Source organism: Oreochromis aureus, linkage group 23 (genome assembly GCF_013358895.1).
Source record: "Oreochromis aureus strain Israel breed Guangdong linkage group 23, ZZ_aureus, whole genome shotgun sequence".
In the NCBI taxonomy this organism is placed as follows: Eukaryota; Metazoa; Chordata; class Actinopteri; order Cichliformes; family Cichlidae; genus Oreochromis; species Oreochromis aureus.
This window is the reverse complement of record NC_052963.1, coordinates 27,460,134-27,475,356: the sequence shown is the minus strand read 5'-3', so window position 1 is coordinate 27,475,356 and position 15,223 is coordinate 27,460,134. Positions and strand designations below refer to the sequence as shown.

Sequence of the window (15,223 nt, the reverse complement as noted above, 5' to 3'; positions counted from 1 at the left end):
CATGTTACCTGGTATTTTGAGGCAAGTTTCGGAGCAGTGTTTTTAAACATCTGTGCTTCACAAGCTCGACTCCGTGCCGAAAAACATTTGTTTCAAGCTTCCCATCCCCAGTAAACAGGTGTGCTTAAGGGTTGTAGCTGCAGAAGCCTCCTATTGGCCAGTTTGCTTGCAAATTCACTCCGTTTGATCGGTATGTAACTAATCTTTTTACTGTAAATGCTAATTCTACGGTGCATTACAAGAAGTCTGGGCCTGAGTGGGTGGTTTGAAAGCTTTACAGCAGAACCGCTCCTGCCTCTCTGTGCTGCTGCTTTGCATTTTTGCCTTCTCATTTGATGTGTCTGCAACACTCTTGTTCAGGTTTTTAGCAAAGCCTTTGAGCCCCATGTGAAATATACGGATGCATCACAATGTACTGAATTACCAAATTAGAGCAGTGGTATGTATAATAATTTAGAATAATATTATGAAATTATTAATTTGTTTTGTGTTTGTACATTTGGTTTCTGAATGTTTGATATGTAGATTTGCTTCTGTGTTACATCGAGTTGGTGATTTTTCTGTACATGTCCTCATCTGGCATCCCATTCCCCCTCTGGTAAGATACAGCTGTGAATTTACATGTACAATTGATTAATTGATTCTTTTCATGTGATATTTTAAATAGCTCTCAATAAACTGTTGTTTTACACTGAACCACATCTCTGTCTCAAGTATAGTGGACCTGGGATCCTTCTTGATAATTATTATAGTTTCTAACTAAATATTCGGTGAAATTCCCAGGATTGTGTTGTCAGATTTTCCCTGTGATTGTAAAAACTTTTGAGTTCCTGTGCCACCATTCTAGTGTGACATGTGTGACATCACTGGTTCCTTGCGCTCTTCCTCATTATTCTCACCTCCTTGTGCACCTCCTAATGTAATGTTTCTCCATAGTTCATGGCAACAAACTGTCCATCTGTTCTGTCCACTCTCCTGCCACCAATTAGATGGCATGTCCTGTTTAAACTACTGATTAACATACATAGACAATTTGAAGGTTTTATTCATGTTTTTCTGTTTGTTTGAAAAGCAAACTCCTGTCGTTACTTTGTTCTTCTCACTGCAGCGTTTCACCTTCCTCTGCCTCACACTGCTGTCTGACTGCATTCAGCTGACAGTGAGATGAAGCAGAAAAGAAGCAGTTGATATTTGGACAGCACACATGATGGAAAGGAGGATTTCAGTTGATGTGCACATGAATGATTTGTGTTTCCTCTGCAGGTGAAGGTAGAAAGTGTGTTTGAGCTGATGTGGATGTGAAGTCAGCAGCATGGGTCAGTGTGTGGGAAGACAGCAAGCTCAGAGGTGAGCTGAGCATCTCTAACTGTGCGTGACTCTTCTCCATGTCACAGCTCAGCATTCACATCACAGCTCCATCATTGTTAACAGGAACCAACCTGGACATCCAGATAGACATAGAGTGAGGGTTCAACCTGTACCTGACTATGAGGCCTTCATCATTATGAAGTACTGGGTGATGTATTCTGTTTCTTAATGTTGTATCTGACCCAGTCTTTTTTTCTCTGAATAAATTAGGAGAAGGTGTTTCTGTAATGATTATTAATTATTATATTAGTTATTATATAACTATTGTATTTTAGAGGATAGACTCTTGTCAGTGATATGAATTTTTTGGTTTAATTTGGTCCACCAACTCTTCCCTTAGATGTAAATTTTCAAATAAATTTTACAAAAATATGCATTTAAATAAGGGTTTTATTTCTTTCTTGTACCTTTGATTTCAGCGACCCTCAGGTTGTACCGACAATCTAAAAAGAAAAAAAAGATAATGTGTGTGCAAATGTTGTTGGTGACTCAGTGTTTGTGAAAAATCCTCCATCATGTTTAATGTCAGCTCAGCTCTTTTTCACACACATTTCTATGTTCATATGTGAAGCGGTGTGTGTTGGAGTGTTTCCACAAACACAGCAGTCAGAGTGTAAAGAGTCAGGTGTTCCAGGTGTTGCTGGATGGAGGAGGGAAACATTATTGTGATTGTGATGGCATATGAACGGTGTGTTGTCCTGTTGCAATATTTGACTTTATACTTGGGATTTAACAGGAAGCTACTAAAGAATATGGGAGAAATATGCTCTGTCCTGTTAGTCCCTGTCAGTACTCTTTCTGCTGCATTTCGGATCAACTGAAGGTTTTTCACTGAGTTTTTAGGACATCCTGATAATAAGGAATGACAGCAGTCCAGGCTAGAAGTAGTTTCATAGCTTCACCCTGAGATGAGATGTTTCTAATTATAGTAATATTAAATATTAATGAAATGACAGGAAGCAGTCCCACATATTTGTTTAATACGCACACTGAAGGATACCTCATACTCTAAGATTCCTCACAGTGTTACTAACGTAATGCCATCCAGAGCAAGCAACTCATTAGACACCATGTTAAGATTAAGATTTTATTTTAGGCCCAAGTATGAAAAATCACATTTTATATTCTGAATTTAGAGAACATTTAGGAGAAGGAAATTAAATTAAATTCAGTTATTTGTCTTTAAGACATGCCTACAGTTTAACTAATGGATTTGTGTATAACTGGGCACCAATGGAAATGCAATGCAGTGTTTTCTAATAATATATGAGATCAGGGAAGCATGTATGATGTAAAAAGTATTCTAGTCTGTGTTAGTACTTTGTAATGATCAGGGATGTCAGCTGTTTTACTTTGTTGTAAAGATTATTTATTGTGTTTATTTTTACCAGGGGGGGCGGAACCAGAGATTCAACATATGAATCAATTGACACAAGGTAATTAAAACCAATGCGAAATGAAATGAGAACAAAATGTTTTTTCCAGACTGTTGTTAGTCCAAGTTTAAAATCTCCTCACATTTCATCTATAACACCACTAATGTGATGAACCACCACTGCTGTGCCACCAGCAAACTTCAGCAGCAGGATGATGTCTGTCAGCAGTGAGATACACACAAGCAGATTCACTATGTTTGAAAATGATCAATCCAAATAATATGAAAGCTACAAATGTGCTCTAAGTGCGACATGCCAAAGCTATAGCATCAACATAAAATAATAAGTAATGTAACACATTAAATAACCATGAGAGTATGAAAGTAGTAAAAACATGAGCTGTCACTACACTGATGTTTTTACTCCTGTTTATCTGTATTTCTGTTGTTTCTTCTTGTACTGTCAAATAAGTTTTCTTGTTAGGATTGGATGGCAGTGGTTAATGTTTGATGTCAGCCATGATGTTTAGTGTCTCAAAAAACATAAGCAGCACTACAGGATGTCTCTAATCTTATTGGACCTTTTTTGTGTGTCTTCTTGATGACAGCCATATAGAAATGGGTGACTTAGACACACATTCTAATGCACGGCGCTTCAATACTCCCCCAGAGAGGAGACGTAAGAGGACACAAACACCTACACACCTTAGCTATAATGCATGTAGATGGCAATGCAGTCTGATTAATTAATGATCCAGGATTTGCACAGTACCATAACAATAGCATACATAGGAATGTGGGTTTTTAATGAAATGTGAGTTTTTCAGTGAATTGATGAATTTTAATGAAATATAATATACTGTCATGTTGAGCTGTGTGGCAGGCAGGGGTTGGACCCAAACAGAGAGGATTCTACTAAAAATAGGACAAACTAAAAATAAAATACACCAATACTTAATGAAATAAACACAGACAAACTAAGACTAATGATCTTGAACTCGACAAATAATAACTCAACGAGACTTGACATTACATGACTGGAGAACCTAGAACTAGACAAGAACACACAGCTACTGTGGAGGACGCACCAAGAAAGAGGGGAAGAACTAAAATACACAAGTGGAATTAACAAGAGGCTATGGAACAAGGGGGAACACAGCTGGGACTAATCTGACATAACGAGACAAAGGGGAAGCAAAATTGAATACATTGAACACAGGACAAAGGACTATTAAAAAAAAACAAGCAGGAAACAGAGATACAGATTGAGATGTGGACTGGCAGAACAAAACAAAGATATGACGGCGAAACAGAAGAATAAACACGGGGACAGAACTAAACATGCACGAGACACAACAGACTGCACATGGGACGTGGACACAGGGAAAGCCGGGACACAGAACCATAAGAAATACTCAACTAAAGAATATTACAGAATATTAATTAAAAAAAAAAAAAAAAACATAAACAATGGGTTGCCTGATTCAGGGGCATGACAAGTACATATGAATATGAATATAACATCCTAAGTTAGTTAAACAACTGTTAACAGTTCGTAAATCAGTGTTATTCCAACAGTTTGTCTGAAGCAAACTGCTCCAGCTTTATAGACATTAAGGCAGGGGTGTCCAACATAAGGCCAAGGATCCAAAATTGGCCCAGCAAAGGCTCTAAGTGTCACGGTCCTGGGTCTATGACCCAGTGTTTTGTCTTTTCAAATCCAAATCCAACTTATTTGTATAGCACATTTAAAATACAGAAAGTTTACCCAAAGTGCTTTACAAGAACAAAACAAGAGATAAAACAAAAGATAAAACCATTAACATTAAAACACTCACATGAAAGCATAAAAAGCATGTCAACTCACACCAGTTTAAATGCTATTGAAAAAAGGTGTGTTTTCAAAAGAGACTTAAAAACAGGAAGCGAAGACGCCTGTCTAATATTTAAAAGCAATGTATTCCAAAGTTTGGGAGTTTCAGCCTAGTTTTTGGGACAACCAAAAGCAGCTGGTCAGCTGATCTAAGGGCCGAATATAAGGCTGAATATAAGGCTGAAGTACTTCAGAAAGGTATGGAGGAGCAAGACCGTTTAGGCATTAATACAGGGAGTGCAGAATTATTAGGCAAATGAGTATTTTGTCCACATCATCCTCTTCATGCATGTTGTCTTACTCCAAGCTGTATAGGCTCGAAAGCCTACTACCAATTAAGCATATTAGGTGATGTGCATCTCTGTAATGAGAAGGGGTGTGGTCTAATGACATCAACACCCTATATCAGGTGTGCATAATTATTAGGCAACTTCCTTTCCTTTGGCAAAATGGGTCAAAAGAAGGACTTGACAGGCTCAGAAAAGTCAAAAATAGTGAGATATCTTGCAGAGGGATGCAGCAGTCTTAAAATTGCAAAGCTTCTGAAGCGTGATCATCGAACAATCAAGCGTTTCATTCAAAATAGTCAACAGGGTCGCAAGAAGCGTGTGGACAAACCAAGGCGCAAAATAACTGCCCATGAACTGAGAAAAGTCAAGCGTGCAGCTGCCAAGATGCCACTTGCCACCAGTTTGGCCATATTTCAGAGCTGCAACATCACTGGAGTGCCCAAAAGCACAAGGTGTGCAATACTCAGAGACATGGCCAAGGTAAGAAAGGCTGAAAGACGACCACCACTGAACAAGACACACAAGCTGAAACGTCAAGACTGGGCCAAGAAATATCTCAAGACTGATTTTTCTAAGGTTTTATGGACTGATGAAATGAGAGTGAGTCTTGATGGGCCAGATGGATGGGCCCGTGGCTGGATTGGTAAAGGGCAGAGAGCTCCAGTCCGACTCAGACGCCAGCAAGGTGGAGGTGGAGTACTGGTTTGGGCTGGTATCATCAAAGATGAGCTTGTGGGGCCTTTTCGGGTTGAGGATGGAGTCAAGCTCAACTCCCAGTCCTACTGCCAGTTTCTGGAAGACACCTCCTTCAAGCAGTGGTACAGGAAGAAGTCTGCATCCTTCAAGAAAAACATGATTTTCATGCAGGACAATGCTCCATCACACGCGTCCAAGTACTCCACAGCGTGGCTGGCAAGAAAGGGTATAAAAGAAGAAAAACTAATGACATGGCCTCCTTGTTCACCTGATCTGAACCCCATTGAGAACCTGTGGTCCATCATCGTGAGATTTACAAGGAGGGAAAACAGTACACCTCTCTGAACAGTGTCTGGGAGGCTGTGGTTGCTGCTGCACGCAATGTTGATGGTGAACAGATCAAAACACTGACAGAATCCATGGATGGCAGGCTTTTGAGTGTCCTTGCAAAGAAAGGTGGCTATATTGGTCGCTGATTTGTTTTTGAATGTCAGAAATGTATATTTGTGAATGTGGAGATGTTATATTGGTTTCACTGGTAAAATAAATAATTGAAATGGGTATATATTTGTTTTTGTTAAGTTGCCTAATAATTATGCACAGTAATAGTCACCTGCACACAGATATCCCCCTAAAATAGCTAAAACTAAAAACAAACTAAATCTACTTCCAAAAACATTCAGCTTTGATATTAATGAGTTTTTTGGGTTCATTGAGAACATGGTTGTTGTTCAATAATAAAATTATTCCTCAAAAATACAACTTGCCTAATACTCCAAAAGTTGATTCTGTTCATCTGGATGTAGCGTTTTGTGGGAGAAACGTTTCGTCACTCATCCAAGTGACTTCTTCAGTCTCAGCTAAACTTGCCTAATAATTCTGCACTCCCTGTAAGCCAACATTAGAACTTTGAATTTAATTCTGTGATAAACAGGAAGCCAATGAAAAGAGGACAGGATAGGTGAAATATGTTCATGCCTGTGTGTACCAGTTAAGAGATGGACAACAGCATTTTGAACAAGCTGAAAAAATAATAGGGATGCTTGGCTGACTCCAGCATAAAGTGCATTACAATATTCAAGCCGAGTTGAGATAAAGGCGTGTATCAGTTTCTCCAAGTCATGCCTTGACAAAACTGACTTAAGCTTTGCTATTTGCATTAACTGGCAAGCTGGAAGCCTTTTTGCAACACAGAACTGATTTGTTTATTAAATTTAAAATCCGAGTCCATAATGACTCCAAGATTTGTGACATACTGTTTGATATATGACCCAAGCCAACCATAATTAATAACTGGGTTGGGTGAGGTATTATTAGGCCTGAATATAATTACCTCTGTTTTGCGTTCATTGAAGCTCAAAAGGTTCAGAGCCATCCAAGCCTTGACATCTTTAAGGCAGTTTAAAACGAGTTGGATGGAGCCTGGATTATTAGGTGCTAAAAGCAAGTAAATTTGGCAGTCGTCTGTGTGTAACGGAGGGAAGGTGATTTTTGCACAGTGTTATTAAAAGGAGGGAAACCTTCCTCAAAACGGACAGAGCAGTGGAGCAGCCAAGGGAATGCACACTAATTAAAAACTGTAAGGCTAAAATATAATTTAATATAATTAAACAGTTAAAAATGTAAAATGAATTAAAACAACCCTGGCCAGGGGAGAACACACCATAAACATCAATAAAACACAAGATTAAAAGTCCAGTGGGGATCGCCACGGTATAAAAGTCACTAAGAATTTAAAAATCCAGTGAAGCGGTGCAGGAGGGAAACCCGGCGGCGTCCTCGCCTTCCTCTCTGCGTTCTGCGCCCCGGTACGCTAAAGGAAGAAAGGCAGCGGCAGTCACTACTCTTTTCGGCGGCTATCATTCATTAAAGGGGACAAGTCAAAAGATTTACCCCAGGTGGGCAGAGCTCTTAACTCTGCCCGCTGCTTCTTTGTAATCGCCAATCGGCACCGGCCCGCCTCGCCGCCTCTAGTTTCCGCAGACGCGAAATCAGTTGCTGAAGCAGTCCGACACCTCGCTCTGCGTCCTTACTTATCGGCGCTGCATCCTCCTGGCTTGCTTCACGCCAAGCTCTCCCAGCCTGCTGTGTCACTGAGCACTCTCTGTAAATTACCACCGCCAACCTACACCAGCCCGTCTACGGGCTTGCAGGCGCCGCCGCCTGACCCCATTCACTGCGCCATCTCTGCCGCTCTGTCTCTCAGGCCTCCTCGATAGTGGTGTGCGATACTGCATATTTTGGTATCGATCCAATACCAAGTAAATACGGGCCAGTATCGCCGATACCAATACCGATACCAATACTTTTCAATAAACAAGGTGGATGCCTCATTGAATTGCTAAATCGCAATTAATTTTCATGACCTTAAGTGTTTTTTGTGATTTTTCCTTTTGTATTATTAATTACTTAAAATCCGGGACATAATTAGGAGAAATAATTAATTTATAATTAAATAAAAAATGCTTTATTATTGTGGCAGCCGTCTGCGATGCTGCTGCAGGTGAGATGGACTCACCTTCATTGCATCTACAATCATGCCTCACCGGCTTAAAACCTGTGCGCTGCTTGTGCTGTTGTTGTTTTTGGTGTTGATGTGTATAGCTGGCAGCAGGAAGGCTGCAGCCGTTTAATGTAGGCTACTGTTACAGCAACCGTGTGATCACTGTAAGGGTGGACAGCGCGCGGCTCGGGGTGAGCCGGAGGCTGGCGCGCCAGCGAGACCTGCCAAGCTGGAGATGGAGGTCGAGGTGCGCGGGGGTCCTGCCTGAGGGCGGCATGCTGTCCGCTTCGACCGTCTGCCCAGCTGCCTCTGAGCCCCGGCTCACTTCCACTCCTGCTCCGCCGCCTCTGCTTGCCATATGGGTGGTGTCGCGTGATCAGAATATTGAGGGTGAGAACAAAACAACCATAGTATAAGCGAGTTGGTCAAACAGTTGATTTTAATGAACACACGTGCGGGGAGACCATTACTGCACACAATTGCACACACCCAAAAATACATTTCAATTTGCTTTTATAACATCAGGGTATTATGACGCCCCCTCATGCGTTTACAAGCACATAATTTGCATGTACAGCACATTCATGTATTTTAAGAATTAAATGCAAACACAGAGGTTCCTCTTTCTGGCATCCTCTTCCGAATATGGTGATGATCTCAGGCCTTTGAGGTCACCATGGACTGGACCTCTCCTTCTGTCACCTGTTACTAGGCAAACTCAAATGCAACAAGAAGCTGAATACATTCAGGCCTTTGCTCAGACTAAACATGTTAATATGTGATTATGATAACCCCTGTAATACAAATTATAACATAATGCCAGCAACTTCAATAAATGCTTGGATGAAATGATAATTAATGCAATGATAAAGATGATGGTTATGTAAAATAATCCCTGTAATTCCACAATTCGCTCTCTTGACGTCTCTTCCAGAGACGTCACTACACCATTTTCTTGTGTCACTCTTCCACCCACTCTCTCACCTCTGGATCCATTAATGGCATCCATCCATTCCCAGGTCCACTGCCTTCGCTCTCACCCTCTCTAGCCGTCCCCTGACTCAGCAAATCAGACAATAACCTCATGTCATCTACGTGGTCCAGTAATAAAACGCCAGCTCCCACTTGAAAACACTTCATGCTTAAGTGGGAGCTGCTCCTTTCCTGGGTCCCTCTCTAGTGGAAATCTAGTGGAATGGACCCTCGTCATCAATCACTAAGTAAACTGAATTGGCGCAGGTCTCAAATAAGAAGCAGAAGACACTTGGGCCCTCGCTCAGGCCTGCTACTAGATTTATGTGTTTTGTAAGCATGCATGCAATTAACCTGCTATGTTCTCATCTTCCCTCAACATGTATCACCTGGACACTCTCACCAGTGAAGCTTAAAACCCTTTTGGACGGAACATCAACTCTAAACAAGCACAGTTACGCATTGTGTATAAAATGAACTCAACCTGTAAATAGAGAGGTCACTGTGATGACAAACATATTCAATACTATTAAAATAATACTGTACAACATGTTATTAATGCAGTCATCATAAGGCAGATTATATGATAGCAATAAAAGAATCTCTAGATCCCAAATCCCAACAGGTTCTGCTTTTAAATCTTCCCTGACTTTCCCTTCAAGTTCTGCTTTGTTAGTACAATCATGAGGTTCTCCTAATCCCATTAAATCTGCCATATTGATTCCTTCATTCCACCGATGGTCGCTCACAGAGCGACCATCTTTGAACAGAGGCGGTGGTTTACGACACCAACTGTCTGCCATCTATAATCCAGTTTTGAGTTCCCTCCCCAGACGCCTTAACGCCCACTCACATCCTGGGCCATCTGACCTCAGGAAATCACATGATAGGGTGGGGCCAGGTTTCACAATGAGCTCACCCGAAACCCTGGCTGATTAGGTCCCACACCCGCTTTCACACCTTGGCGCATGTGATTAGAGGATCACCAGGGGGTCCTTTGTCCCTCCTTGGGGGGATACTCCCACTGGGTTTAAATCTGGGACTCTCGGCCATTTGACCTTCGAACTGAAGAAGCTTCTCGGATGAGAAGTGAAACGTCTTCAAGCAACTCAAAGAAGTCCAGACGCTTTTCTTTGCAAACTCCTTTGACTACGATGACCTGGATGACTGAGAACCTTCACAGACATATCTCTATGGATAAGCGTCTTTTGGTGGGGTAGCATCAGGAGAGAAGCTCCAGAGGGGCATCTTCCATGTTAAACGCTAAAATATAACAAAAGAGATTATGCTAAACAAACAAAACCTTTCGATTGGCCAACCCTATCTGTCTCCTCAACGGGTTGTATGTTCTCAATGTTTCCTTATTTTGTTGTCATAAAATAAATCAAACAAATAACTTAAGCTGTGTGACAGCACCTTGCGTTTACGCCGGGCTGTGAGCTGCCCTGACTCTACTTGCTACACCCCCTTTCACCCAATTTAATTTTTCAATCTTAATCTAAACTATTCCTGACCTTCCCCTTCTTTCATCTGATCATCTCAAGCACGTCCTGTACCAAATTTGCTTCCTCTTTTCAAGCCCACATTTAATTACAAGCTCTAACACATTTGCCCTATATGGCGGTCTCGACATGTTTCCTGTCAACTTAACAGAGTTATTCTCAGAACTCAGAGCTGAGGTTCCCCTTTCCTAAGTCTGTATGTTCTACACTGTAAAATCTAATATTGTGTTTAATTAAAAATATTAAATAGGCTGAACTCAATTTTTATCAATTTGTTATTAGAACTCAATTTAAATAAGTTACCAGTACTTTTTATGCAAAAACGCTGATAAACTCCATTTATCTGAGTTGTCTTAACTTAGAAAAACTAAGTAAGCTGGAAGTTTTGCTTCTCAGTGCGGAAGGATGAAAGATGTGTTTTGAAAATGCCACGTGACTACCGTCCTCCTCCTCTCGGATCAGTCCGCATGTTCACGGTGCATTTTTATGGAATATGTTGAGCAAACCTGGAGAAGTGTCAGCTCAAGATATTATTGTTGTCATTGCTGTGGATCTTTACCTGATACACTGACTTGGTGAGTAAATGTTTACTCTTATTCAAACTGATTTTGTGGCTTCTCTTAGTTTAGCACCAGGTTTAAAATCTTGCTAGCTAGTTAGTGTTAGCCTAGCGTTGCTGCTGCCGCTGGGCTCATGTTACTTAAAAATTAACACCACAGCCTTAAAAACCTTACATAAAACTATGTCTGTGAAATTTTCTGTTGATTGTTTGAAATAAATAAGTGAGATAAGAGCCCAGACAAAATTCTTCGGGAGGTGCAGCCGTTAGGGGTGGGGTAGGTGTGGGATGTGGGGGTGGATAACAGAGCTCTCCGAAAACGTGGAAGCACTTTTGCAAATATGTGATATTTTGATAAATTAAGTAGATATTTGAGCATTACATAGCTACATTGTCGCCTGAAAATATCTTAAAAGGTTATTTTGTGACCCAGAAAGGGTAGTCTGGGGAAAAGGAGGATCGCATTTGTCGGCCACGGTTGTCGGAGCCTGTGCGTGCTTGTAAGCGCCGGGCAATGGCGGAGGAGCGCCGCTGAAAAACTTCTTACTTTTTCTGGGTCACAAAATAAACTTTTAAGATATTTTCAGGCGACAATGTAGCTATGTAATGCTCAAATATCTGCTCGATTTATCAAGACATCACATATTTGCAAAAATGCTCCGGCGTTTTCGGAGACGCCTATTTTTTTTTTTTGTTTTCATGCTTTGTGGCAGCTTTAGAACATCTGTGGCATCTATTAATGTCAAATCTAGCCTTTATTTAACAACATAAGCAAACTCTATGTTACAATGATTGCACAGCCATTAAGGATCAAATCAGTTTCTGAAAAATGTTCTGTTTTTCTCCTCTGCTGGCTTCTTACTGTCTTTGAGGCTCGGACCAGCACTCCTGCTGTTGGACAGAAAGACATCAGTAAGTGTTTTGGTTTTCCAATATATTAGCAACTGTCAGTGACATTTATATTAATCAGGCTGAACTTTAATCATACTTTAGATCAGCCTGTTTTACTTATTGTTTTATTTGTGCTTTGGTTTGGGGAAGTTTTTCTTTACTGATCTTTTCCTGTCTTCTGTTATTAGACTTGAGATATGACTGCACTATGCTGTTGCTGGTGACCACAGTTAATTCTACAAGACATGCTGTGTAGGTAAACAAACAACAACAGTTTGGTCTGCATTTCTTGAAAGATCACATCCCTCAAACTTAGTTTAGAGGGTCTACACTGTATATAGTGAAGTCTGCAAGTTTTCTAACAGCAAAATTTGTTTTGTGCCCAAAATCATTTTGCACATCATTAGAATGAAAGCCCTTTTTTAAAAATTATGCTTTCATGACATTATTGTGTGTTGGGTGGTGGTCAGGGCTATCCAGACTGACAATTTGGGATATTGAATGTCACCTCTCCGGTGGGAGGGAGCCTGAGATCGTCTAAATTGGAGTCTGTTCTATACCAAATGCAGAAAAAAATGTTTTAAGAAAGCAATTAAGTTCATGTTCCAAAAGTATGATTGTTTGCTTGCAGGACAACAGGAGAGATGAGTCCTCCGTCACAGGTGGTGTGGTCAGTGAAGATGGTCACCTGCAGGTTCAAGCTCATTACATCTCCAACCCACATCCACTGCCACTGTACTTAAGGGAAGTTAAAGACTTTCTTCTGCACCTACATTTGGATCACCTCGATCCATGACAGTCATTCAGTCAGTAATGCCTGGACTGGAAACAAACATCCTTAAAATAATACAACATTCCAGCTGCTGTGTTGCAATGGAAAACAAATGTGTTGTTTAAATTAGAGACTGCACTTGTGACAGAACAATAAATATTTTATTTTGATTATATAAGTAAGTACAAAACAAACTGTGGTAGACCTAAACTTAGTTTCAGAATAATTACATCTGAGACTTTGTTTCATTGTAAGATTATAACAGTGATGGCAATATAATTGTTTGTTGTTCAGCAGAACAGTGTCCAGTGTGTTGGCTGTTATACTTTGTTGTGTTTGAAAATAAAGTTGGAAAAAATTTTTTAACATCATTACAAAAATTGTTGTTAATTATTTTTAATCATATTCAGGTTACCACAAATTGTTTTTTCATTTAGTTGAACTTAACATGTTTGTCAGTAGGTAAACAATTAGTATTGTACAGTCAGAAATATCAAGTTATTGTTAATACTGCAGACGTGCAATGTATAAGTTGTCCTAACAGTCATCTTAAGTAAGCTTTACTTAGTTTTTTTGAGGCAACGAATTTCCATAATGTTTTTGAGTTCTGGGAACTAACACGGCTGTACAGTGTACTCAAAATGAGTAAGTTGCCCTAACTTGGTCATCTTACGTAAACTTGATCCAATTTTTTTGAGTTCTGGGAACAAATGAGCTTGTACAGAGTACTCAAAGTAAATAAGTTGTCCTAACTTAGTCATTTTTAGCTAAGCTTTACTCAATTTTTTTGAGGCAACGAGTTTCCATAATTTTTTTGAGTTCTGGGAACTAATTAGATTTTACAGTGTAGAAGAGAGCAAGCTGCTAGTCGGTAAACAAGTTTATCATCACAAAAGTTATTAGGTAAAAAGTCACGTAGACATTTGCTTAGTAACCCTAAAAGAGCACATGTCCTGTAGCTAATCACATATATACAATTGTCCTTTGACATATCTTTGTGCAAGCCTAAATTATAACCTCTTATTCTAGAAATCAAAAAGAACCTGAAAATAACACTTTCTGCCTCCGTTTTACCATACCTAAATTATCAAAAACCCCAAACGTCATCAAGTAATCCTAAAACCCATTTCAACTTAAACCTTAAATCCTGTAACGCCCCCTTTTGTGACACATCTCATGTGTTACAAACTCAAAATCCTTCATTTGAGGTTAGGAAATTAAAGAAAAGGTTAGTCATATCATATTAGGTATACATGCTCCGGACCTTCAAACCTGTGTTTAAGGAATGAAATCAAATTAATCATCATATCAAATCTTTTCTTGGCTCCATCCACAGCCTGCATCCTTGAAACGTCCTAGAAACAAAAACCTGTGCGTTAACCAGAACTTCACATTTCATACTCAGTTTCCCACTTATGATCCAACCTGTGTTATAAAAGAAAACTTAAAACAGAACAGTTATCAGTCATGTGTCCAACCTTAGTCCAGTCTTTTGTCAGTGTCCAGTCGGTCCAACCTATGGTCTGCCTGGACCGTCCATTCACCTGTCCATTCCCACACATTCACTCAAACGCATTAACATCGGGTATTGGTAGACTTCCGCACAAATAATCAGATTTTCCACTTTCAGCAAACTCAGTTTATTTATATAATCATTTATTTTCTTTGTACTTGTTTCTAGGAAAATAGTTCTTTATACTTTTGGACTGGATTGGCTCGCTGCAATCCTTTTAGACAGGGACTCACAATCTGATCAGATCCCCACACGTGGCCTCTTTCCTTCGCCCATTGTAATCTGGAAAAGGTCACTTTATTTTTTGTTCTCCTGAGACTTTTGTCAGCGCTGTTATTCATTCTTTTGCAGGCCTGCTTAGAACAAAAATGAGAAAAAAGAGAGAGCTGAGTATTAAATCAAAGTACAAAACAAAATCACCTGACAGGTTTTTTCTTTCTAAGTGCACTGTTACAAACCACCCTTAAACATGTCCATGTTTATTAAAACTCCCTCTATTAAATATAAAACAACAACCTCAAAAATCTTCAACAATCTGAAATTTCACCCGTTCAACACACTGAAAACCTCGCCAAAAGCTGCACCGTTTCGTACACAACAATATCCCCCTTTAAGCACTTTACCATACTCAGATTCAGCCTAAGATATAAACACGTTATAACAATGTGTCAACACTAATTTATAAACCTCTTAATCAAATTTGCACCTCTGAACAGTCAACTTCTTCTTTAAGGCCTCAATCACACACACAGCAAGCTCCTCTGTCCGCACTCACATGAGCTCCCGAACTAATTTGCATACTGAGTCACATCTCAACAACTTAACTTGGCAAAATAAATATATGTTTAAACTTTATCACATTATTCGATTATTTTCATTTTCTTTCTATACTAATCACTTGTTTTTGCA

At 39.8% G+C, this 15,223-nt stretch overlaps 1 long non-coding RNA gene across 1 annotated transcript; it reads left to right on the top strand.

Moving 5' to 3' along the window:
• Positions 1 to 1,119: 1,119 nt before the first annotated feature.
• On the top strand, positions 1,120 to 2,915 carry LOC120436171. Its single transcript, XR_005610204.1, has 3 exons — positions 1,120 to 1,347; positions 1,432 to 1,509; positions 2,760 to 2,915. It is a non-coding gene; the product is annotated as an uncharacterized LOC120436171 (long non-coding RNA).
• The last annotated feature ends 12,308 nt before the right edge of the window (positions 2,916 to 15,223 follow it).